The following is a 24,614-nucleotide window of genomic DNA, read 5'->3' as shown; positions in this document are numbered from 1 at the left end:
CTGTGATAATCTTCCTTCTGCCTGCAGGTCTCCCTTTATAATTTAATTCAGTCAGTTCTGATGAGAAAATATTTTCTAAATTTTGTTTGTCTGCAAATTTCCTTATTGCATCTCTCCTTCCAAACAACAATTTCTCTGCCTCTAGAATTCCCAATGGGCAGCTCTTTTCTTTACCACTTAAAAATGTTATTCCATTATTTTCTAGTATCCATTCAGTTTTGCTGAGAAGTAAACTGTAATCTTAATCCTATTGTTCCTTTGAAAGTAATCTCTCTCTTTTTCCTCGGGCTGCTTTTAAGATGTCATGTTTTTCTTTGCTGTTCATGAATTGTACTGTGGTGATCTTAGGTGTGGTTTTCTTTGTATTTGTTCTTGTTGCTTTTTTTTTAGTGCTTGTTGAATTTAAGGCTCCATATATTCCTTTTAGTTTTAGAGAACTCTCAGCTGTTAATATTTCTGAAATATTGTTTTCATCCCAATCTCTCTCTCCTTTTTTCTTTGGACTCCAGTTTACACATATGATAAAAATGTTTACTGTGGCCATATGTCTCAAATGCGCTTATGTGTACTTTTTATTCTTTTCGTTTCCCGTGCTTTAGTCTTTATATTGTTACTACTCTATCTTCCAGTGCACTTACCTCTCTTTACCTGTGTCCAATCCACTACCGAGTTTTAAATTTCGTATAATTTTTAACTCTATCAGTTCAACTTCAATCAGTTTCTAGTTTCTAGTTGTCAAGTTAAATTCTTCACCTTGTCATCTATTTTCTTGAACTTGATAATATTTACCAAAATATGTATGAAATTTAATGTTTAGGTCATCTATGATTCTGATTCTGTTTTGTTTTTTATTCTAATTCTCCTTTTCTTGGTAGTCTTAGTGGTTCTTCAGTGAATACCAGACTTGGGATATGACAAGTTGTAGAGAATCTGAATGACATTACAGTTGCCCTTTGGACAACCTGGGTTTGAACTGCACAGATCCACTTATACATGGATTTTTTTTTCAATAAGTAATACAGTACTACATGAGCTGTGGTTGGTTGAATCCTCAGATTCAGAACCACAGATAAGAAGGGCCGACCATAAAGTTGTATGTGGATTTTTGACTGCACAGGGAATCAGCAGCTCTAAATACTACATTGTTCCAGGGTCAACTGTATTTTCTTGAGGAGAGAATTTCCTATTCTTAGGTAGGGGAAGATCACCTCAGTCACCTGGACCAACTTCATACTCATTTTCCTTCTTTATAAGGTTCAATGTAGATGTTGCATCAACCTTCCTAACACACAGACACACAGACAGACAGACAGACACACACACACATATGTAGAGACTTCCAGTGTCCTAATTCGTATCATTAGTTTTCCATTGGGCCACAAATCTTTCATAGGTTCTGAACCCCAATTTTGTCTCTTCAGCATTATGAGCCAACTAAGTCTTTGCTTTGACTTCATGTTAGCTTTTGTTTGACTTCTTAGCATCTTGTCTTGTCTACCTTTTATACATGGAAAATACTGCAAGGGAACACTGTTGCTGAATGCAGCTCCGTTCTCTGAATCTTTACTCTCTCTGTGATTTTGGTCCTTAAAATTCTAGCTGCCTTGTTATTTCTCAATTCCAACTCTGGTTTCCTTAGTCCTATGACATTGTCCTACGTTCTACTGGCTTTTCTACCTCTTAGGAGCCACATTTGGTTTCTCAGACTTTTGCTCTTCATCAGTAGTTTCTAAATGACTGGGCTAGAAACGCATGTGCAGAATATTGTTCTCACTTCAGTGAGTTTCTTTCTCTATTTTACTTTTCTAGGTCATGGCTACCTCAGTAGCTTTCTAACGCTCACAGTCAAATGTTGCTTATGATTTATCTGGCCTTTCTAGTATGTTTTCCTAAGGTAAACTGATATAGTTGGAAACAGAAGTTTGTACCCACCATTTAAAAAATTCTGTTTTGTCTTTCTATGAATTCTCGTTTTGTCCCATCTTCTGTCACTTTTTCCTACCCAAAATTCCCATTCTCACAGATAGATTATTTTAAGATTAAAAATTATTATTAAGCTAATACGTTAATTTTGAAAGGAATTAATTTTGCTTTGAACAAGAACACAGATTGGTGAATGGAATATGGAAGATTCCTTAAGACCTTTTTCATCTCTAAGAGTAGTATCCAACCATCGGTACCATCATAAGTTTGTCAACTATGGAAGAAAGCAGTCTTTATAAAATCAGCATTTTTTTTCTTTTTTTATTTTTTTGGGTGTCACCAGGACTTGCCTTAGACCACAACTCCTGGCAACACCAAATATAAATGAACCCTGTTACCCATGGGCGTTTACTTGGCTCTGCCACCCTAAGATTGGCCTCCTGGCTCCTTAACCCCAGGGGACTCTAAGCCCTGGGCCACATTCTTGAACCCAAGCCCTGCTCCTCTGTCAGTGGGCAGAATAGTCCTGATACCCCCTGGGACCAGGGACTGGGCACATGGCCCACATCTGCCACCACACGGGTCAGGGCGAGAGGGAAGAGGGACCTTGACATTCTCTTCCGGTTTCCCTCTGGGGCTTGGAGTCAGATCCAGGCAAAGACCCCACCCTTCCGTGTGGAGCTCCTGGCCCCTCATTTGCAGCGCCCAAAACCTGCCTCTGGGGAACCCCTCATTTTGCTCCTTTCTTTGGCTGAAGGTGCTCAGGAAGGAAGCACTGCTGAGACCCAGAATCCCAGGCCAGAAGATGCCCAACAAAGTAGGCTAGGCCAGCCCCAGGACATGATACCGGAACTCCCTCCTAAACAAGACTGAACTCATCACACAGATGGGGAAACTGAGGTCGAAGAGGGCAATGGCTTTCTGGCGGAGCCTGGAGCAGAGTCTCTAATGGACACATTCCATGTTACCACCAAAACATGGGATTTCTAGAGTGCAGCTCAGCCCGTGCTGACCCCCCCTCTTAGCCTGGCCACCAAGGTCTCGCCTCCATAATCCCATCCCACGACACCCCCTTCCTGTGTCCCGCACAACAGCCGGATTAGACCCCTTGCCCTCAGGCTGTCGTTCACAGGGCTCCTTCTCCCCGAAGCTCCTTCTCCCACCTCTGCCTGCCCAAGTTCAACCAGCCTCTTTAGGGTCCGGCTCAATGCCAGCTCCTTCGTGAGCCACCCAGAGTCCTCATGCTCCTCTAACCTTCCAAGGTGCTTCCTCTACCCTCACACCCCGCGCTCTGTTGTCCACGTGAGCTGTGGTTATGGTGTGTGAGCTTCCTGAAGCCGCAGACCACCTCCCCTCTGGGCCCCAGCACCTGGCGCAGTACCCAGCACTCAGTAGGTGCTCAGTAAAATCTCCTCCTCATCTGATGCCCTGCCGTGTCCTACCGATAACTGACAATAATGCCTATTGTTTACCGAGCATATACCATAAGCCCGGCTCTGGTACTGTCTCCCATCCTCATGTGATGGACCCAGGTCACAGAGGTTGTGTGACTTTCCTGAGGTCACAGCTCTGGAACTGGAACCCCACTGGTTCTTGTGCCTAAATGAGTCTCCTTTCCTTCCCACTCACCTCTTCTAGGTCAGACCACCATCATTTCCTCACCCTGTCCTGTCACTAAAGACTTCCCATGACTCCTTGTGGCCCACTAGACAAAATCTAAACCCCTGAGCATGGCATCTAAACTCTGTGACATCTGGCTTCTTCCCTCTTTGCAGCTTCTCCTCTAGTCTCTGAGCATCATCTCAGTTTCCAGCCTACTGTACCTTGATTTACTTGTAGGCTCTGCACATTCTTTGCCCTCTGCCTAGAACACCCTTCCCCTACTTTTCCTCCTGTGAACTCCTACACATCTCTCAACATCCAAGATCAAGGGTTACCTTCCATTCTAGTCAGATGAGACAAGCAGCAAACGAATTGGACACAAAATTGAGAGCTCTACGAGGGAAGGACCTGTGTCATCATAGTATCCCCAATGCTTAACCCATAATCAGTGCTCAGTCAACATTTGTTGAATGAATAAATGAATACTCTCTATATTCTTGTTGACTAAACAGAGAAATGGCAAAAGAATACAAGGCCACAGTATGCAGGGCTGGAGGTGGAAGGGAAGAGACTGAGGCCAGGAAGGCCAAGGACGTGGTGGAGTACAGTGACAAGTACTTCAGGGGCTGCTCTGCAGCAGAGCCACGCTCTTGGCAGAGGGAGTGTTTGTGAGAGACAGAGGAAGGAAAGTGATGGTGTGAGGGAGGCTCTGAAAGTGTGTGTGTGCACGCACACGCGCATGTGAGAAGGCGGTGGGGATGTATGCGGGGGAGTGTGCGTGTGTGAGTGTGCTGCATTTGTGAATCAGTCTGTGAGAGCGGTGCTGAGGAAGTATGTGAAGGAGCGCGTGTACGTGGCTTGTGGGTCTGTGGCAGAGAGCCCGTGCGTTCTATTTGTGCATGGGGGTCTGCGTGAGAAGGCGAGGGTGTGGGCCACGAAGGCTGTGCTGGAGGTTGTGCATGTCTGCGGGGCGAGGGGGTGGGGACAGTGATTGAGAAAGACAACAAGGAGGGGACACCTGAGGGGGGTGTGAGGGAGAAAACATAAGTGTGCGGGCGTGGAGGGTGTCGTGAGCACGTGCAGGAGGAGACGGTGTGACCGTGAGTGTGCACGACACGGAGGGTAAGGTAGGATGTCAGGGCGCTGCTGAGGGTGTGGCTGCATGGCCTCGGCCACGGGCCGGGAGCCAGAGGTGCGGGCTGGCCCTGGGCCCAGGGTGGGGGGCTCTGACCAAGCAGGAGGTTCCTCAGAGTTCTCCCTGGAGCCACGGGCGCCAGATCACCACGACCCCAGGTAGAGAGGTCGAGCAGGAGGCCCAGATGTGTGTGTGCGCCTCACATTTTGTCCACAGCAAAACCTCTGGGCATTTATTTGTCTTTGTCTGTGTCCGGGTGTGCACGCCTGTGCTTGTGTGCGTGCTGCCGGCTGTGTGTCTGTGCCTGTCTTTGTCTCTGTATGTATCTGGGCCTTTGTCTCAGTGTGTGTGGCGGTTGGTCTAGGCTTGCCCACAAGACTGTGTCTGGGGTTGTGTGTGTCTATGTGTATCTGTGCCTGTGGGGCACCGGGCGTCCTTGATCTGTGCATGTCTAGGTAGGGCTGCGAGCATCCCCCTGGACCGCCTGTTTGTATCTCTGTCTGTGTGGCCTTAGTGTGAGTGGGAGAACGTTGTGCTTTGGAGACTGTGGATCCAGATCTCGGTGTATCTTTACACACTGTATCTCGGTGTGTGCTTGTGCATCTGCATGTGAGAGTCTGCCATGCGTTGTAGCATGGAAATGCTTATGTGTGTCTGTGGAAGGTGCCTTTGTGAGACCAAGGATCTCCGTGTGTCTCTGCCTGTGTGTATGTGTGTGTTGGGTGTGAGGGGTTTGTCACAGACTGGTGAGCAAGTTAATCTCAGACTCCGTGACACGTGGAATAAAATCACGCTCCCATAATGGAAGAGAACCAACTCTTCACCCTCCGCCCTGGGGGAGCCAGTGGGGGCCGGGGCCAGGCTTAGGCCCCTATGCAGGGCCCCCTGTGGCCTCAGCACCCTACCCCCACCTCTCCTCTGCCATACCAGGCTCATTCTGCCTCCAGAGTGCCCCGGTGCCCACTGCTGGCTGGGCTAGGCTCCAGGACATGTGACGGAGCCTTAGAGGCCTGTCCTGGGCCCCCCAGCCCCACCCACTGCTGAGGAGGGCCCTGCCCCAGATGGGAGGGCGGGTGCAGGAAGGAATCTTTGGGCCCCTCCTCCTCCCGGAGGGGAGAGATGAGCTGCAGGCCCGACCTGGATCTTCCATCTCTCAGCAGCAAGATTCCTGGTGAGCAGGCTGCGAGGCTTGGCAGGGCGCCTGCCGGAGACCCGCCCTCACCCGCCAGGACACCTGGGTCCCCAGGGCCGGGCAGCAGCGGGTTCCCTGGGGAGCTAGGAGGGCCCCAGAACTTCAGGCTACAGCTGCCCGGGACTATGGGAAAGCCAGACCCTTCCAGGCTCCCACCCCCAACCACAGACGGCTCCTCAGGCCCCCAGGCAAACCTCCACCCTTCTTCTGGCCTCTCCCCAGCCTCGGCCTTTGCTTCGGAAAACAGACCAGCCACCCAGCACCACCCACTCCCTACCTGAGCCTCAGCGCACACCCAGCCTGAGTTCAAGACCTCACCTCTGGGTTTGAGGGCTCTCAAGGCCAGGACTGTGCTGCTTATCGCAGAATGGGGCTTCTGAGGACAGGGCCATGTGTCCCGCAGCTGTGAAATCCCTCTTGGTCTTAGCACTCCTTCCTGACTGAGCAGTCAGGCACCAGGAGAGGATTTCAAACCCAAGGCTGGGGACACTGAGGCAGTGAAGCTCTCTGCCCTGCCTACCGTTATGAATCAGAGGCCAAATCCAGTAGTCTAGACACACAAGTTCTTAATTCTGTCCAGCGGCAGTGGCTGCAACTTGTTCTTCCCCATAGGGGGTGCAATTTCGGGGGGGGGGGAGGCATCAGTTGGAGGGAGAGGGGAATGGGCAGGTGGACCCCCCTCAACCCTCAGACTTGGATGAGCAGCCGGAGAGCAGGTTTGGTAAGAGATTAAGGTCGAGGAGAAGAGAACCCAGACGCTCCAAGATTTATGACCCTAATTCTTCTCCCTTAAATTCCCCTCCAAGCCCCCCAGCCCTAGCCTGGTCCCTCCAGGGTCATGCTGTGGCCCCAGGCCAATGTCAAGGCCTTAACCCATCCATCAGCTGTTGCCAGGGAGTTTCCACCCCAATGGGTCCCAAAGGGAGGAGATCAACTGACACTACGGGCCCAGACTGACGGGGAAGGGGCATGGCCCTAAAGAGGTGGCCAACAGCCCCCTGCCCCCTCCCAGGATATAGGGGCTCACAACCTCCAGGGCAGAAGCTAGGCTGGTGGGTGGGGTCCAGGAGGAGGTGACCTCCCAGCTCTGGCACCACTCCCAGCCCCGCCCTTCCAACAGGCCAGGAGACCTGGGATCCCACGGGGCCCTACAGCTTACAGGGTGTGTGGCCTTGGGCCCTTGCTGCTCCTCTCCAGGCCTCAGCCTCCCCACCACACAATGCAGGAAGTGGTCTGGATACCCCAGGCATCCCCCCTTCAGCTCCGCTCCCTCAGTGCTAAGCCCTGCCCTCTCTCCGGTCCAGGGGTGTCACCTAGAATCTGGGCCAGATGGGGTGAGGCTTTGGCAGTTAACTGGAGGAGCCCCTGAAGCCACCCAAGTCAGAGCTGAAGAACGTATGGTGCTCACTCCTCCACCGCACATCCATTTTCCAGAAGAGTGAAACTGAGGCCCTGAGAGAAGGTCGGGGTCTGCGCCAAGACCTGAGTGTTACTGGTGGGATGGTTAAGAGCACGGGCTCTGGGGACAGAAAGACTTAAGATTAAAATGTCAGCTGCAACAGAAACTTGTTACGTGAAGTCCCTTGCCTTCTCAGCCTCAGATTCCTCATCCATAAAATGGGCAATAGTGCCTCCCTCCTACGACTGCTGAGTTGAAATAAGAAAACGCATGTAAAGGGCTCGGCCAGTGTAGCAAACGCTTGGACAATGGTAACTATCATGACTGTGGGTAGTATTAACACAAAGCCAAGTGGCCGGGGGGAAGGGTAGGTGGGGCCCCGACCTGGCTCATCCTCCAGACCAGGAGGGCCAGCCAAATTCCTCAAAGCCCCCCAGCTGTCTCCCCTCTTCGTTAAAGGCCTCTCATTAGTGAGCCTGGGCACCTGCCCCCCCACACGTAATAAGCCTCATTAGTATCTTAGCCCCAAGCTCTGAGCCCAGAGTCTGTGCATGTGCACACGCGTGAGGGTGGGGGGCTGCGACAGGCCACCAGCCAGGAGACAGCATCCCCGCCAACCACACCCCCTGCCTGTCATCAGCAGGGCCCGTCACCACCCAGCTTGTCACCTGCCTGCCTCGCACCCGCACCACCTGTCACCCACCCAGCTCGTCACCCACCCAGCCCATCACCTGCACCACCTGTCACCCACCCAGCTCGTCACCCACCCAGCCCATTACCTGCACCACCTGTCACCCACCCAGCCTGTCACCGGAGCTGCCTGACAGGCCTCTGGGTGAGGGACAGGAGATGGGGAGGAGAAGACCACAGGGGTGTGGAGCTGGGGGCCCCAGAGACCCTGTAAGACCCCCACTTCAGCTCAGCATCCTGCAGCATCGCCATGGCAACGTCTCAGCCGCAACCACTTTCCCAAACATCCCCCCCGCCCTCCAGGCCCTGCTCTTAGCTGAGCTGAGGCTGAGAAGAGCCTTGACTGACAGCAGAATGGGACAGGAAGGAGCTGCTCATCAGCTGGCTGGCCTTGGCCATCCCTGCCCTCTCTGGACTTGGTTACTCCATCTGCAAAATGGAGGGGCTGGAACTGGGGAGGCCCCTGTACAGCGGGTCATCCCTTCCCAGCCTGGATTTGCTGAGCCAGTGGCCAGTTAACCTGTGAAGGCTGGTGGGGGCGGGGTACAAAAGGACAGGGGGTTCTGGGTTCTTCCACACTCCTTTGCCCTGGCCCAGCTCACACAGGCTGGGCCTCTGGCCCAAACTCACATAGCAAAAGAGGAGGAGCAGGCTGGAAGGCAGAGGGGCTCTGCCACAGGACTGCCAGCTGGAGATGATGCCACAGTGGGTGACCCAAGGCTGAGTGGGCCCCCACCTCCAAGCTGCATTATTTATAAAACCCAGAGCTCCTAGCCGAGCAACAGCTGCGGTGCCGCCCCTCCAGGGGGCACAGGCAGCGGTGGAAGGGTGGTGCCTCCCCGGGGGAGCCCCCTGGGGTCCCGGGCTCCCTCCACAGCTGGCTGGGGCAGGGGCTGAGGTGGGAAAGGGGCGGCTGCGCCATCCTTCCCCTCCCAGCCCCCTCTCCTCTCCTCTCCTCCAGGCAGGCAGCGATAGGATTACTTCTGCATGACTGCCCGCTCCACAAGGTTCCAGAGACCCTCCTGCCTGCAGCAATCTTTAAAATTCCTGTAGCCCGGCCTCTCTCCCTTTCTCCCCACAGTGAATGCTCCAGCTTCTACCGCAGCGTGCCCGCGGCCGCCACCACCACCAGCGAGCTGGCCGGGGCCCCAGGTCCCCGGAGCCACAGGCAAAGGTAGACCCATCCTCGGGGTGTCCCTCGGAACCCTCTGAGGCCCAGGCCCTGGCCCATCCCCTCCGGCCCCTGGTGCCCGTCTAGCCCCACAGGGCAAGGCTCAAGCTGGGGTCGGGCCTGCCAGCTGCGCCAAGGAGGACCGGCACATACGTGCAAACACACCTGGTGGGTCCTGGCGTGCCTGGCCACATCCTCTGCTGCCAAAACCTGGATGTCCCCACCTCTGCTCTAACCGCCCCCTCCCTAACCTCACTAATCCTTGCTACCCCTGGGGTGGGCAGACACCTGGGCCAGGCCAGCGCCTGTGGCTCCCCAGGGCACAAGAAGCAGGCAAGAGATCGATCCACTGAATTTTTTAAGGCTCTAATGGAGCCTGCCTCCCCAGACTTGGGGCCTGGGACACAGGCGATCTCTCAGGGACCCCTCCCTCAGCATTGCAGTTGCTTCCTCTTTCAGCTCTAGGGGGTCGGGCCACCTTTCTAGGAGCCTTTCCCCCAACAAGAGAAGAGGCACGAGGGGCCCCTGGGAAAGAGATGGGATTGAGGGGCTGTGAGCAATACCCAGAGGCCCCCCCAGTCTCCCCAGCCCTAATGCAGGCAGAAGCAGCTCAGCCTCTAAATCACTCCCCTCATGCTGCCCTCTGAGGCGGATTCTGTGCATCTGTAATTAGGGGGTGGAACAGATGGTGGAGATTCCATTTAAAATCATGCATCTAGTAAAGTAACCTTCACTGTTGGAACTGACTCCCAGGGAGACCAAGCCCCAAGCCCGGATCTGGGGGTGGGGTGGGGTGGGAGGGGAAGCATATCAAGCCAGCACCTTCTCCATCTTTTTTCCTGAAGCTCCAGGCCCAATGTCCCCCTCAGGTGAGCCCAAGAAGAGGGGGATTTGGCAAGCACCTGCGAAAGTGCAGGCTGGGGGTAAATCCCTCTGCCCAGACCCCACCCACCCACCCATACACGACAGAGTCAGGGCATGGCTGGGTACTCAGAGTTCTTGGCTGCCACACCAGGATGACCAGGTGCCAAGAGCCCCCAAAGAGGCCCCAAACCCCCAAAGCTCAGGCCAGGGTGCCCAGAGCACAGGGTCTTGGGTGGGGCAGCTTTGAACCAGATGTACAGCCTCACTGTCCAGGAATGAAAGGCCTGGGGCAATGAGGGGGGGTGGAGATGCCTCCCCAGGCAGAGGAGGCTCTGGGAAGTGGGGGAGGACCAGGCAGCCGAGAATGAGAGAGAGCACGGAAGAGTGGGCCAGTGTGTCTGCAAGGCTGAGGCTATCTGGGGGGAGTTTGGGGGAGGGAGGCTGGGGAGGACAAGGTGGGGTGGGGGAGCGGTGATGGAGAGCGCTGAGGAGGGAGGCTGTGCTGGAACGTGTGATGGTGGGAGTGCGGCTGCAGGGTGAGGTGTGGGCGCAGGGCGGAGCTGCTCTGAGGGGTGACTGGGCTGGGGCCCTGTGTGTTTGTGTATGAGTGTGGGACTGGTGTTTGGAGAGGGGTGGGGCTGTCCCTGGGCCCTTGGATGGCTGAGGAAAGTACTGGAGCTGCAGCTTGCTGGGGAACACACAGAGGACTGCTTGTTTGCGGAGGTGCTGGGACCTGGGGGGTGTGTGTGCGTATGCGGGATGCGCATGCACGTGCACGGCCTGGAAGGTACGAGAAGCTGAGGGGACATTACTGTTCAAAGATGCACCGTGTCTGTGTGTTTGAGGTAAATGGTGTGGCTACAGGGGTGTCCTCCTCTGCGTGGGTGTTGAGGCGGTGTGTGTACGTGTAAGTCGCAGGGAGAGTTTGGAAAGGTGTAGGGGGCTGTATCAATGTGTCTGGGGACGTGATGAGCTGCAGCGGAGGGAAACGCTGGGGCCGTCGGGAGAGTCTGTGGGTGTCTGGTTAGGTGCTGGGACTCTGAGAACCTGAGTGTGTGGAAGGTATTAGGGCTACAGTAGGGTCCTGGGTGTATCTGGGGAGGTGCTGGGATTGGAGGAAGAGTTGATCTGTTTCAGGATGTGGTAGAAGCCTTGTGTGTGTGTTGGGGTGTCTGGGGGTATATTGGGGGTCATAAACATCTGGGTTTTGGTTAAGTACTAGGGCTGTAATATGTGTTTGGGTGGGTAGGCATGTGGTGGTTGTGTGTTTGGGGGTGCTGGGGCTGTGAGTGGGGAAGTGGTTGTGTATTTAGGAGGTACAAGGGGCTGGAGTTGGGCCCCTGTGCCCAGACAGGTGATGGGGCTGCGGGGTGAGGGCGGGTGCCCCTCTGAGGAGGTGAAGGGCAGAGTCCTGGCCTTTGCTCGGGCCCACCTGGGGGCTGCCCGCTAGAGCCCCTCTGCCGGTGGTGCCCGCCTACCCCCAGACCCCACGTCCGGGTGTCGAGACAGGCAGTCCATCTGTCTCTTCCTGTGCCCAGGCCGAAGGAGCAGTGCCGCCTCCTTGCTCCCTGGGGGGGCGACAGCAGATCCCAGTCCACCCATCTGCCTTCAGATGGTCGAGGCAGGAGCCTCCACAAAGCTGCCTGGGGGGCATCCCTGTGTTTGAAGAGGCACGGGCTGGGGGGTGGGGGGAACTGCACAGCAAACAGTCCTTGTGGAGGCTCCTTTGAAAACCACTGACGCCAGGAGAGACCAAGAGGGAGGACAGGGGCGGGTATGTCTGTCCTTGTATGTCTGTGCGGGTCAGCGCCCAACTGTGTGCCTTGGAGCCCCTTCGCATGTGTTCATGCCGGTGGCCTCTGTTCAAGCAGCATCCTTGCCTTGGAAAACAGCCCTCCAACCCAGGCTACGAGCTCACAGCCTCACACAGCTACCCCCTCATCCATGCACCCTGCCTACACTACACCCACACGCAAACATCCCCCACACCTTCACATCTGCAGAACACTGCACCCTGGTACACATGCCCCTCAGCCCCAGAGTCCCAGTCCTTCACATGTGTACGCCATGACACACACCCGCACACTGCAAAGCCAGGTACAGCCACATGCACCTGTCACATATACATGCCTCCACACAGACATACCCGACAAGTAGCTGTCACACCCACACCCACACCCTCCACACACCTTGGGGAGTGGATCTCCCTGTCACCCCCATATCCCACCTCATATGAACTCAGTCTCTCTCATACACATTGTAACAGACACTCACCATCCCTTATACCTGTACATACGCGCACATGTTTGTACACGTGCATACACACTCTCACCAGCTCTCAGCTCTTTCACACCAGCCAGTTTCTCTGTGTCCAGGCCAGGCCCTGCAGGAAGGCTGCCACCCGCTGAAAGTGTCTCCTGCCTCCCTGCCCTGCCAGCTAGGTCAGAGTGGGGGGCATACCCCCCCACCATGACACCATGGCTCCCTGGGAACCCTGATCTTCCCCTCCAGAGAGAAAGAGTCCTCTCTCTGCTCTGGGGTGTCTGCCACTGTTGTGTGAGAGTGTGACTGTGTATGTGTGTGTATCAACATGTTCTGAGAAGCCACGATGAGGCCTGTGTGTCACTGCCTGTATGGGTAAGAAAGCATAGGGACAGGTTCACCGGTTGTGTTTGTGAGATTCAAGATGAGTGTGAGAGCAGAGACATGTATGCCACAAAATGTGTATTTGTGAGTGTGTGTGAGGCCAGGCCCCTGTGGACAGGCGTGAGTATGGGGGGGTGCACTTACACAAGGAGACACACAGTGAGTGTGAGTGGGGAGTGAGTGAGAAGTATTCTGGGATATTTTCTGAGACAAGGGGTATGTACATTTGTGAGTAGGGGTCAGGGCTAGGAGAGGCACCCTCCGCAACTCCCTCCCCCTACAAAGAGATCAGGGGAAAGGGGTCTCTGGGATCTGTGGGGAGTGTGTGTGTGTGTGTGTGTGTGTGTGTCTTCCTCTCTCTCTTTCTCCCTGACCTCTTTAGCAGCTGGAAACTGAGCCGGGGGTGGAAGGAATGGAGACTTGGCTGGCCTGGGGGTTTGGGGAGGGAAGCAGGAGAAAACACCTTCCAGATTCTCATCAAATCCTTGTCTGTGGTTTGTAGCCTTCAGTCTCTCCTCTCTCTTTCTCTCGGTCTGGGTTTCCCCCTTTCTTTATCTCTTCCTGCCCCTCCCTCTCTCCCCCATATCTCTCCTTCTCCCATCTCAGTCACCTTGTCTCCCCCCTTGGATCTCCCTGTCTCCAAGTCTCTGTCTCTGCCTGTCTGTTACTCTCTCCCCAGGCCCTTCCATTTTTCTGACTCCTGTCTCTGCCAGCACCTCTGTATGTCCGTCTCTCCCAGTCCTGGTCCATCTGTCTGTCTCTCTCCGTCTGCCTGTGCGTGGGTGTCTCTGTCCATCTGCTCCGCCACCCATCTGTCTGGTTGTCTGTGCTAGTCCTTCTAAGGGTGCCCACTCGCTCACCAAGACACCCTCCCCCAGGTCAGCAAAGGCCTCTCCTGGCTCAGGGGGCGGGGAGGGGGTGCAGAGCTGCAGCTTCTGGAAGCTTCAATAGCAGCTGGCTGAGCTGGGAGTTCGGGGCCAGCCAGCTGCAGAAGTGGCCCCTCCCCTGGGCTCCCAAGCCAAGGACCCCAGAGCAGAGAGAGGAGAAAGCAGGGCCTCACTGCAGCTCAGTCTGTGTGTGCGCGCGTAGGGGGAGGCAGGGGGCCTCACTTTGCCTTCACTTCACCGTTCCCCCCAAAGCCAGGCCCTGTAGGAGAGGAAGCTTCAGTGCCCACCTCCCTCATCCCCTCACCAATGGAAGAGATGCTGGGGATCCAGGAGGGAAGGGCTGGGGGATGCCAGGCCTTGGACGAAGCCATAGCTTCCTGTCAGATGGGTGGGAGGGGGGCTCCTTCCCTCCTCCCTCCCAGGCAGTCCCTGGGGATCCCTCCAGTGCTGGTCCCAGCTCCAGACACGAGGGGCCCCATAGGCAGTTCTCACCAGCTCCCACAGGGACCATTCCTACCCCCCAGCTGCCCCAGAGCCTCTGACCCACAGGGATAAGGCGGAGGGGGGTGGATCACAAGGGTGTCTCCTCCCTCCCCAAATGGAGGTTGGCTCTGGACATCTGGAGTTCGTGGCCCTGTCTACGCCCTGGCCATCCTGAGAGGCCCCAGGCAGTCCCCCTACCATTGCCAGCCCGGCACCACACACACACACACTGCACCCCAGCACTCGTGGCCCACCACCGCCACTCCCTGGCCCAGCAACTCTGAGGGCTCGAGAGGAGCCCTACCACGGAGACCTGCACCCTACACTGACTGGTGGCAGCCTCCAGCAGGGCCCCTGGCACAAAGCCAGCAGCTGGAGAAAGTACCCCCCAACACTTCCCAGGAGGCTCTGTTCCTCCCTCTCTAAGAAGAGCTCACAGTCCAAATCCCACAACAGATGGGGAAACTGAGGAAGGGATGGGATGACACAGTCAGTCATTCTTCCTGAGACCCTGGGGTGGGATCATAAATGAGGAATAGGGAATGAAAAGGACGCCTCAGGGGCAGAATCTGGCTCCTTCCTGACCTGCCACGGGCAAAGTCCATGTTGGCTGCACAGCCCTGCACAGCCCTACCGCTGGGCCAGGGCCAGGGGCTGGCTCCCTCCCTCTAGAGCTCTCCTTGCCCCTGGCTGGGCCCCCTCCCTCTCCTCACTTCTGAGCAGCCCTCCCTGCCCTCTCCCTCCCAGCTCTGGCTCTCTCATCCTCAGCTCTTGGAAGCCTAACTCACTGTTTCCCCTCTTCTCTCCCCTCCCTCCCTCTCTCCTGGCAGCGGCGCCTCCCCCTCCCCTGGGGGGGCTCTGGCCACAAGGGTGCCCGCCTGCTCCTCTCCCCAGGCTCTGGCCCCCTCCGCACCCAGGAGTCCCCCCGCAGCTGTTCCAGCTCTCTAACTATACAGAGGTGGACGGAAAGAGCCTAGGTCCCAGGCAAGCAAGGGGAGGGGGCCCCTCTAGACTGGATTTCCTCCTGGCAAACAAGGTGGGGGGGATCCAACCGGATGACACCCCTGGTGTCTCTAACAGTCCTAATGTTCCCCGCTTTTAAAAGTCCGGTGCCTCCTGACAGAGCGCCCACAACCTGTGGGGTGCTGTACCTGCCTCAGGCTCCGCCCCCAGGTCCAAAGAAGAGGTCGGCTCTGTTCCCAGACATTTGGGGAGTGGGGAGACACTGCCCTGGGGCAGGAGCATTAGTCTAGTGACCCCTCTCAGTGCCCGCTCATTTTGGGCTGTGGGGTGGGGAGTGGCACATGCCTAGGCCTTCTTGGTCCCCTGGATGCCATCTCCAGGGGCTGTGATCCTGGCTCTTCTCCTTGACCGTTTTCTCTCTCACCCCCTCATCACTGGCTTCTGTCACCATCTTTTCCTCTTTCCACCTCATGTCGGGCTCTCTGGGTCTCTTTCCTCCCCACCTCCCCCAGCTCTCTCCCTGTGGGGCTCATCTGCTGACATTAGCAACAATGTTACCGTTGCTCCCCCGCTTCAGTTCCCAGCTCCACCCCATCCTGACTTCCCCCTCCCCGGCTCTGTCCCAAGAGACCCAGGGGACCCAGAGGCAGAGCTGGGCTCTATCCCATAATGGTGAGTCTGCTTGACCTCACTAATCACACCAGAAGTGCCTGGGCATCTGGTATGAAGGCATGGCACCCTGTGGTCTTGGGTGGCTGGCCTGAGGCACAGAGCTCTGTATTCCACAAACCAAAAAAAAAGAAGTTGACTTGGGGTGGGGCAGAGCAGAGAAGAGGGGAAGTGAGGGGGATCAGGTTTGCCTGGAGGAAGCCCCGGTCCAATGGGGAACAGAGGCAAGAGGAGGTAGTGGCTCGAGCCAGCGCTCCAGGCTGATTGAGAACAAGCATGTCCCTCTGGGGCTCTGCCGGTCCAGATCAGCCCCCCCTAAAAAAAAGGTCTTCTGCCAGGGACAGTTTGCCCTCCAAGCCTCCAGCACAGCCACACCAAGCAGGTAAAGATCCCGCGTCTCTGTCTCTTAATCTCCTTTAGAATCCAAATCCATCCTCCCTACAGTACACCTCCACTTAGCTCAGCAGGGGGTTCCATAAGCCTCCCTGCCCCAATCTAACCAGGTGGAATGGGAGGGGACAAAGCCCCCCAGCTCCCAAGCCCCCTCACCAAAGGCCCCATCAAGGGCTGGGGAGCAATGCAAAACAATCCTGGAACCCACGCACCTCCAAACCGAGAAGCAACCCTGTCCATCCACAGCACCTGGGGGTGCTGGGGCTCCCTGCCCCCACGACCCTGTTCCAGACCCCCCAGCCCAGCAACCATAATAAAAAGCAAGCTCTTTTTCTTTATGACACCAAATTCCTGCAAGCCGAACAGCTCCTTCCATCACTACCTCAGCCATAGATCACATTAAAAACTCACAGAGGGCAACTTAAACACATCACATTTGTTTCTCTCTATATTATTTCAAAAGTAACGGCATTAAAAATGGATTTTACTACAGAAAATAAATATCAACACGTGGGCCGGGAGCCCAGGCAGGGGGAGAGAGCCCACCAGGAGAAGGTCCCTGAGGGCTTGGGCACAGCTTAGGCACTGACCAAGGAGGTGGCTGAGAGGACAGACTACACCTGGGGTGGGGTGGGGCGTGGGGGGAATGCCTGGGGAGGGGGCAATGCCCGCCCACCTGGGCACCTGCCCCAATGCCAGACCAAGAGGGACAAGAGTCACTGGTTTGAACTGGACCCCCAAAGCTCATGCCCTCACTGATCTTTGCAACCTCTGGAGGGTAGGAGCTCTGGGGCAAGAAGTTCACTAGTCTCTAGAGGTTATTCCAACTATTGACACAGCAGAAGAAAAAAATGAATTCAACTTACTATCCAGTTTGATTTTCCATTACTATAAAAATATACATCTGCTCAAAGGAGGGAGATGGCAAGCTGCAGGCACATGCCACCTGGGGGGTCCCCCTGCAGCTCACCACCACAACCCAGCCTGCCCCTCCAGGCGGCAGGGGTGGGGGCTGTGTGTGGGTGGGGGACGGACCAACTGGTAATCTGTCACCTACAGCCCCAGCTCGCACAGCTACACACACCGGACCACACGGAACAGGAACAAGCCAACAATAGAAACACCCCAAATGCTCCTGGCAGGACTCTGCCCAGGCCCGGGCGCATGCCCCCGCCCCGCCGGCGGCAGCAGCGGACGAAATGTGGCCACCCTGACCCGGAGGCAAACTTGTCCTCACACCCTGAGCTCTGCCCAGGGAACTGGGGCCAAGTCCCACCTGACACCAACTGGTCCGGCGGGAAACGCCTGCCCAGCCAGACAGGCACAGGTCCCCCAAGGGTCCCTCCTTGTGCTCAGGGGCCAGGCTGGTGCAGCCTGGCCCTACCTCCCAGGGTGACGCCTGGCCCCAAATTCAGCTGGCCCTGCCAGTCAGGCACTGGTGCAGAACGGAGGGCACCAGGCTCAGCCCTGCCCAGCCCCAGGGCCCCCAAGCTAGGAGGGAGGGGGGACTCCCCACCCCTCCACATCTGGCCCTGGCCCCCAGGGTCTGCGGTAGAGAATTCCCGCCCCCGCTTCTCTCTCTCTCCCTCCTCCCTCTCAGTGCCCGCTGCCAGTCTCAGGGACGGCCCCAGCTCCCGCCTCCGGCCAGCAAGGCCCACATCCTTCCTCCCTCAGCTGGCCCCTTCACCTGGCAGGAGGCTGGGGGGTCAGGCTGCTGGGGAACCCCTCCAGCTCCCATCAGTCTTCATCCCCAGCCCCCAAACTCTGGGTTGCTGTCCCTTTTCCTGTAGAACAGGAAACAAGGTTATTTCCTAGACTCAGAGCCAGCCCTCTGCCCCTCTGGCTCTGCCTGGGGACCAGGACCCAGCAGGGGAATGTGCCCTTAGCCAGAAAGCAGAGGGATTCTGCAATTCACCCCCAGCTACCGGCCCAGGGGGCTGACAGCTGTCACTCAGCACCCCACCCCCTGGGGAAGAGGGGGCCGATTCAATCAGAGCCTCAGAGGAAACGCATTGATAGGCGATTATTTATTTATTTATGCAAAAGTGAGCCGACTTTGTTCACCAGGTAACCGGGCACGCGGCCCAACCCCTACGGCCCTGGCTGCCCCCAAATCCCTCCTCCGCCCCACACCCGCTCCGGGTCATTAGGTCCCCGCCTCTCAACTCCCAGAGCACCAGCAGAACCTTGGGATTTGGGGGTTGAAGGGGAGGGGCTCCTCCCTCCGCAGTCTCCCCCTTTCCCAGGGCCGTTCCTAAAATCCAGCCTTGTTCTCCGGTCCCACGGTCCCCCCTTCACCCACCCCCGCCACACACTCAGCAAGCTGGAGAGCAAATTGCAGTTTTAAATCCAAAGACGGAGGGAGGGGAAGGAGGAGGGGGCGCGCGGCAGCGCTGGGCGCGCACCTCGCCCCCGAGCCGGGGGAGCCGCGGGGCGGCCAGGAAACCCGGGAACCCCCCCTCCCCGCGCCCCCTTCTCGTCCCCCTCCCCCTCCCCCTTCCCGGCGCTGCCTGCCAGGCTTCGAGCCGAGCCCAGCCGAGCCGCGGGCCCCGGTGGAAACAAAGACCGATCGCACCGCGGGCACCGCAGCCACGGGGTCCGGCGGACCGGACCCCGGCGCGCGGAGGGGGCGCAGAGCACCCCCGGTGCGCTGCACAAAAGAGCCCGGCCGGCCGGTCCCCAGAGGGGGTCTAGGGCTGGGGAGGAGGCGCCACTCACCGGAGTGCTGGGCTGCCGGCTCCGTTGGTCCGAGCCAGGCGAGGGGCTTTGGGGGTCGTCTGTCTTCCGGCCGCGGCAGCGACGCGGGCGCTCGGCAGCTTCGCCGCTCACCCTAAAATCGAGATCGTATTTCCCTTTGAGTCCTAACACTATGATAATATCATCTCAGTTATGGTATAAAGCAGGTAACTGATTTGAGAAGGGTACTGAGTTTGAGGACATATTGACTGATTCATTCCACAAATACTTTACTAAGCGACTATGCTAAGGGCCTGGGATCCCATGAAACAAAATGCCAGCAGAAGTGAATCTCTTTAATGAAACAAAGTATGTGGAAGACAAATCATTAAATGCTTACTTACAGTAAAGCATGCAATGTATCCTGAAATAGGATACATAAATGACTATACGTCCAGGGCTTCCCCCAAGAGCAAGTCTTCTCTAAATGGATTCTTTTCTTTTCTCTTTCTTTACCTTGTCTTCCCCACTTATACCTCTACTCTCTGCTTCAGTGAAAGATATTTCTCCTTTCCACTTCTAGCTGAAAAAAAAACAAGTCTCAGGTGTCAATTTACTATGTAACTGTGGGTCCCTCTCTGTATTACAAAACAAGACTCAGGAGACAGTGAGTCCTGATATCATGACCTCCAAAAGGGTCACAAGGGATCTCTGAAAATTTCAATAGTTTTAGTGTCTTTTCTACATCTTTTCCAATGATTCAGGTATGGAGGTTTCTATATATTGGGCCTAGAATTCCTTCTACTGAGTGGCGAGTCGATGTGGTTTTAGTGCTTATATCCTATAAGTTCTTTTAATTAGTGTCTTATAGCCTCCCAAAGTGTTTATATATATATATATGACTGGCCACCATTTAAAATGAAAAAAATAATTTACATTGCTACTTATTCTCATTGAGTTGCCCATTTAAGAAGCAGAACTACACTGTCAGAGCATCCACTTTTGTAAGAACTTAGCCATAGTGTTTTAACATATATAGTAGTTCTCAATATTTACAGTGTATTGGAAGCACCATAGTAGTCAGGGTACTCCAGAGAAACAGAACCAATAGGAGATATATAATAAATATAATGTAATATATGTAATTGCTTTAACATATGTAATTGATATTAAACATATTAAATATTAAATATATTGTATATGAAATATAAGCTGGAAGCTAGGAAATCCAGGGGTGTAGTTTTCAGAACTGACGTAAGCCACAGTCAGAGGGCAGGGGATCAGATCAAACACTCAGGCAGAGAGAGCAAATTCTCCTTTCCTCTGACTTTTTATTCTTTTGGGGCCCTCAAGAGATTGGATGAGGCCCACCTACACTGGGGAGGGAAATCTGCTTTACTCCATCTACCAATTCAAATGCTAATCTCATCTGGGAACAGACCCACCCAGAAATAATGTTTAGCAAAATATCTGTGTATCTCAGGATATAGCTGAATTGACACTTAAATATTAACCATTACATTCTGCAAACCTTAAAATATACCAATGCCTCAGTCCAACCCATATTTAATTGGTATAAATTACAGGCTGGGCTTTAAGATTATCAAGAGCTCCCCAGGAGATTTTAATGAATCACCAAAAGTTAAGAACCATTAACATCACAGAACATTTCTTTCTTGATGAGAAATCAAAATGCTTCTCACTTTTAGCGTTGATGCCCTGGGAGAGATATTATCTACCTCTGTAAGGTGCCTTCAGAGTATCCCACTGTACCCCATGTAGTCAGTATTTTCAAACAGGCCACTGCAAACATGTGCCTCCAAGTCTGGTCAAAGTCAATCCAAATATTTTTCCCCAATATGGTAGTAGATGGGTAGAATTTCTTTTATGATCACCACGTTGTATGGTAGGCATAATTATTCCCATGTAGAGGGTGAACTGAGATTCATAGAAAAATAGGGGTGCATATTGCCACAAAGCTAGCAAATGTAAAAAATTAGGAAAAGGTCAAGTTTTCTGATCCGAGTTAAATAAGTAGTAGGTATCCTTATTTTATTTATTCCACAGATACTACTGTCAGGGGTGAGTAGAAAAAAAGCAAATGAATAAAAATGTAGTCAGCCTATGAACGGGAAGATTAGCTAGCATCCTTCACACAAAAGACCTGATATGTATCGGCCACTAGAGAGGTTTAGTCAGCTGTATTTACAGTCCCATAAATGGAAAGAAGCATCACGACAAAAGGAAATTCTATGAATCCAGGAAAAAACACATCAAATTAAATAAATAATTCACAGGCAGAGCGAAGATTACAGAGTTGACTCTGATAACAAAGTATCTAAAATAAGTGGTGATGTGTTTCTCCAACCACACAGGCTGCCAGTCCAGGTGCAAAGGAAAATAAATAAAACTATTATAGATCTAGTAAGAGTTAAACAGACAATAAAAACCAACAATGGAGATGAATTTTAAGTTGGTGATTCTTTGAACAATCTTCAAAAGATTTCATTTGCTCTGTTAACGCAATGTCAAGTCCATTTTAGAAATAAAAGAACATTTTTCTGCTTGCTAGAGTTTAGACATAAATCCTCAAACTGTATTAAATCAAGATGCTTCTAGAATCATAGCGCTAAAGATCATCAAGGATTATTAAAGAACTATAGTCACTCCCTCATTTTACAGGTGAGAAAACCAAGGTGGTAAATGACTGTGTGATGGCCTTAAAGTCCACATGATTCCCATCAGTGGCCAAAACAAGATTAGAATGCAGGTCTCCCATTTCCTCTTCACTTAATTATTCATCATTCTTTAGTCATTTTGAGCACAACTAGTGCACTGCTGTTTGAAACCTGACCTTTCGAATGGCAGTCAAAATGCCATACTTTAATAGTGCTTCCATTGTCTTTGACCAGAATATTAAATAACTGGCAATCACGTTCTGAGCTTCTTTCCAGATGAATTATATGTTAAGCTCTGTTTCAATATTGATTTGTAATATACTTTAAAGCATGTTGATCTTCCTCTGGTCTCTTCTTACAGTTCTGAGCTACATGAATGCTAGAGTTCCTAAAATTTGTGATTTTCTGAATGGCCATCTCTACTATGTCCACCAACCCAACAACAATCACTGCTTGTTGCTAGACAGAAAAAAAAAAGTTAATAAATTTACAAGTGAAATCCTGTGTTCATTTTTTTAAAATGAAAAACAGAAACCTATTTGATTTAGAATCTAAACCCTAGAAGCATACACAGGGCTTAAAGAAATGTATGATTCTTCTATGGAATATTGGAGAATTCTTGTTTAATCAATGGCAGCACATCGTTAGTTTACTCAGGTCCCTAAAAAGGCGGAGGACCTCACTTAAAAGAAACAAGTGACTATCTTAGTTAATGTAAATAGAAATGCATTTCCAGCTTATTTATGGTTGTTCATTTCTATACCATACAGTGGTCTGTTTCTCAGGACATCAGTATAAAAGGCAAATTGATAGGTGAGAAGGGTAAGTGGTATAATAAAAAAGTTAAAAGCATGGGCTACATCACATGGACAAGTTACTCAGCCTTTCTAATGTTCCATATGCACATCTATAAAACAGGGAATAAAACATATTACAAAGAGATATGCTTCTCCTCCCACCATGCTTTGGCCTTCACATGTTTGGGAGGCATAGGAGATCCAGTGCCTTTCCCCTCCATCCTATTCTTGGAAGAGGAATTGTTAATGTTATTGGTCAGTAACCAGAACATCTATGGAGCAATGGGTAGAATTATTACATTTGAAAGGGACAAACGTGTCACATGGTTCTGTCCCAGTAGCTCAGCTTATGATTCACAGAATACGGCATGTTAGCTTAAGCTTGTCCCATGACCTAGTCAGCTGTGATTTGGGGGCAAGAGAGAGAGAGAAGGAAAGCCTCAATTAGAATTCCAAAATGAAGTAACAGCGGCTAGCTCACTAGTAATAAGTAATACTTTGGTCTTTTCTGATTATCGTTTCTTGTGTATGGATCCCTTGGCAGGAAACTTAACCACCCACTTCAGAGGTCTGTTATGAAGTCCGATATGGTATAAAAAGTGCACAGTGCAGTGCCTCATATGCAATAAGCTGTCAAAGAATATTATCTAGATGACCTTGGATTTGCACTTAAATGTTTGTTATTAAATCAGTTTGCATGGGACTAGTATCCAGAGCCTCAGGATAAAGTAGATTCATGTGAGTTAATAAATGAAAAGCTCTCTGAAATTCTAGATGGCAGGTCATGCTAAGTCAGGTAAGTGCAAGCTGGTGGCTGGGCGTTCCCTTAGGACACGTGTTTTGATGGAATGAGGACTCAGGGTGTAGAAACCAGCTTGGCAGTGGATGGTAAACCATTGCCCAGCACATGCTGCCTCCTGTTAAGCAGAAGGCTCTCATGCAAATTGCTTTCCGAATCGTTAGCTGTCGGCAACCCTCAGCTCTCCTCCTGCAGCTGTTCTTTCTGATTTTGCCTGCAAACTTTTCATATTGGGCAGGCTCCCAAGCCAAACAAGTTGCCCCTCTGCAGGCTTTGTTCCTGGGGGTGAGAAGTGAACCTCACAGATAAGTCAAAGTAAGGATGCACCATGGACTAATACACACTGAAGGAACAGACTCCTGTAAGCTAAGGTGATGAATGCCTTTGAAAGTAATTTTCATGCGGCTTCCTATGAGAATGTCAGCCAGGCTCCAGAAGTTATATGCTGCAATTTTAAAATTATCTGCCTCTGTAGACTTCTAAAGCTTCTATCAGCTAAGAAGTATCTTTTTTAAAAAAGAAAATATTTTTATACAACTTTAAAGACTACTTTCCATTTATTACAAAATATTGGCTATATTCCCCCTGTTGTATAATACATCCTGGAGCCTACTTTACACCAAATAGTTTGTACTTCCCACTTCCCAATTCCAACTCTTAAATTGCCTTTCCCCCCTCCCCCACTGGCAATTACTAGTTTGTTCTCTATATCTGTGAGTCTGCTTCTTTTATGTTATATTCACCAGTTTGTTTTATTTCTTAGATTCCACATATAAGCGGTATCATACAGTATTTACCTTTCTCTGTCTGACTTGTTTCTCTTAGAATAATGCCCTCCAAGTCTATCCATGTTGCTGCAAATGGCAAAATTAATTTCATTCTTTTTTATGGCTGAGTAATATTTATATATATATATATATGTATGCAAATATATAAATTTAAATTATATATATATATATATAAAATCTTCTTTATCCATTGATCTGTTGATGGACACTCAGGTTGTTTCCACGTCTTAGCAATCGTAAATAACGCCTCTATGATGCTGCGAACATTGGGGTGCATGTATCTTTTTGAATTATAGTTTTGTCTGGATATATGCCCAGGAGTGGGATTGCTGGATCATATGGTAATTCTATTTTTAGCTTTTGAGGGACCTCCGTACTGTTTGCCACAGTGGCTGTACCAATTTATTACATTCCCACCAGAGGAATGTGTGGGAAATCTCTGTACCTTGTGCTCAATTTTACTGTGAACCTAAAACTTAATTAATTCCCAGCAGCATTAGCAAATAAGACCATGCATTTTTTAAAAAATCTCTTTTTAAGGCAGAGTAAATATTTGCTGAATAAAATGAGAAACTCTATCTCGATTGGGTGGATTAAATCAGCAGAAACTAAGCTTCACCTGTGAGTTTAGCAGCTGAACTGGTTGAGAAATTCAGAGCAGAACAGGCACAAGTCCTCTCTGAACAAGGTAAGGTACAAGAAAAGGAAGGATGGATGTTGTAGGCAAATCATAACACTCTCTCATGGCTAAATATAATATCAGGAATTAAATAACTTGAAATCATATAAAAGTTTCCTTTACTCGTATGCCCCCTCCCGCATAAAGTGGAAGGTGAGCACAAATGTAAATCAAGCAGGC

At 52.1% G+C, this 24,614-nt stretch overlaps 1 long non-coding RNA gene across 1 annotated transcript; it reads right to left on the bottom strand.

Annotated features, from left to right (window-relative positions):
- Positions 1-7,393: 7,393 nt before the first annotated feature.
- Positions 7,394-9,580, bottom strand: LOC125963861 (uncharacterized). Its single transcript, XR_007476283.1, has 2 exons — positions 8,040-9,580; positions 7,394-7,991 (listed from the first exon to the last, which is right to left on the bottom strand). It is a non-coding gene; the product is annotated as an uncharacterized LOC125963861 (long non-coding RNA).
- Between the last annotated feature and the right edge of the window lie 15,034 nt (positions 9,581-24,614).

This window comes from Orcinus orca, chromosome 3 (genome assembly GCF_937001465.1).
Source record: "Orcinus orca chromosome 3, mOrcOrc1.1, whole genome shotgun sequence".
Taxonomy (NCBI): domain Eukaryota; kingdom Metazoa; phylum Chordata; class Mammalia; order Artiodactyla; family Delphinidae; genus Orcinus; species Orcinus orca.
This window is presented reverse-complemented; position numbering and strand designations above follow the sequence as displayed.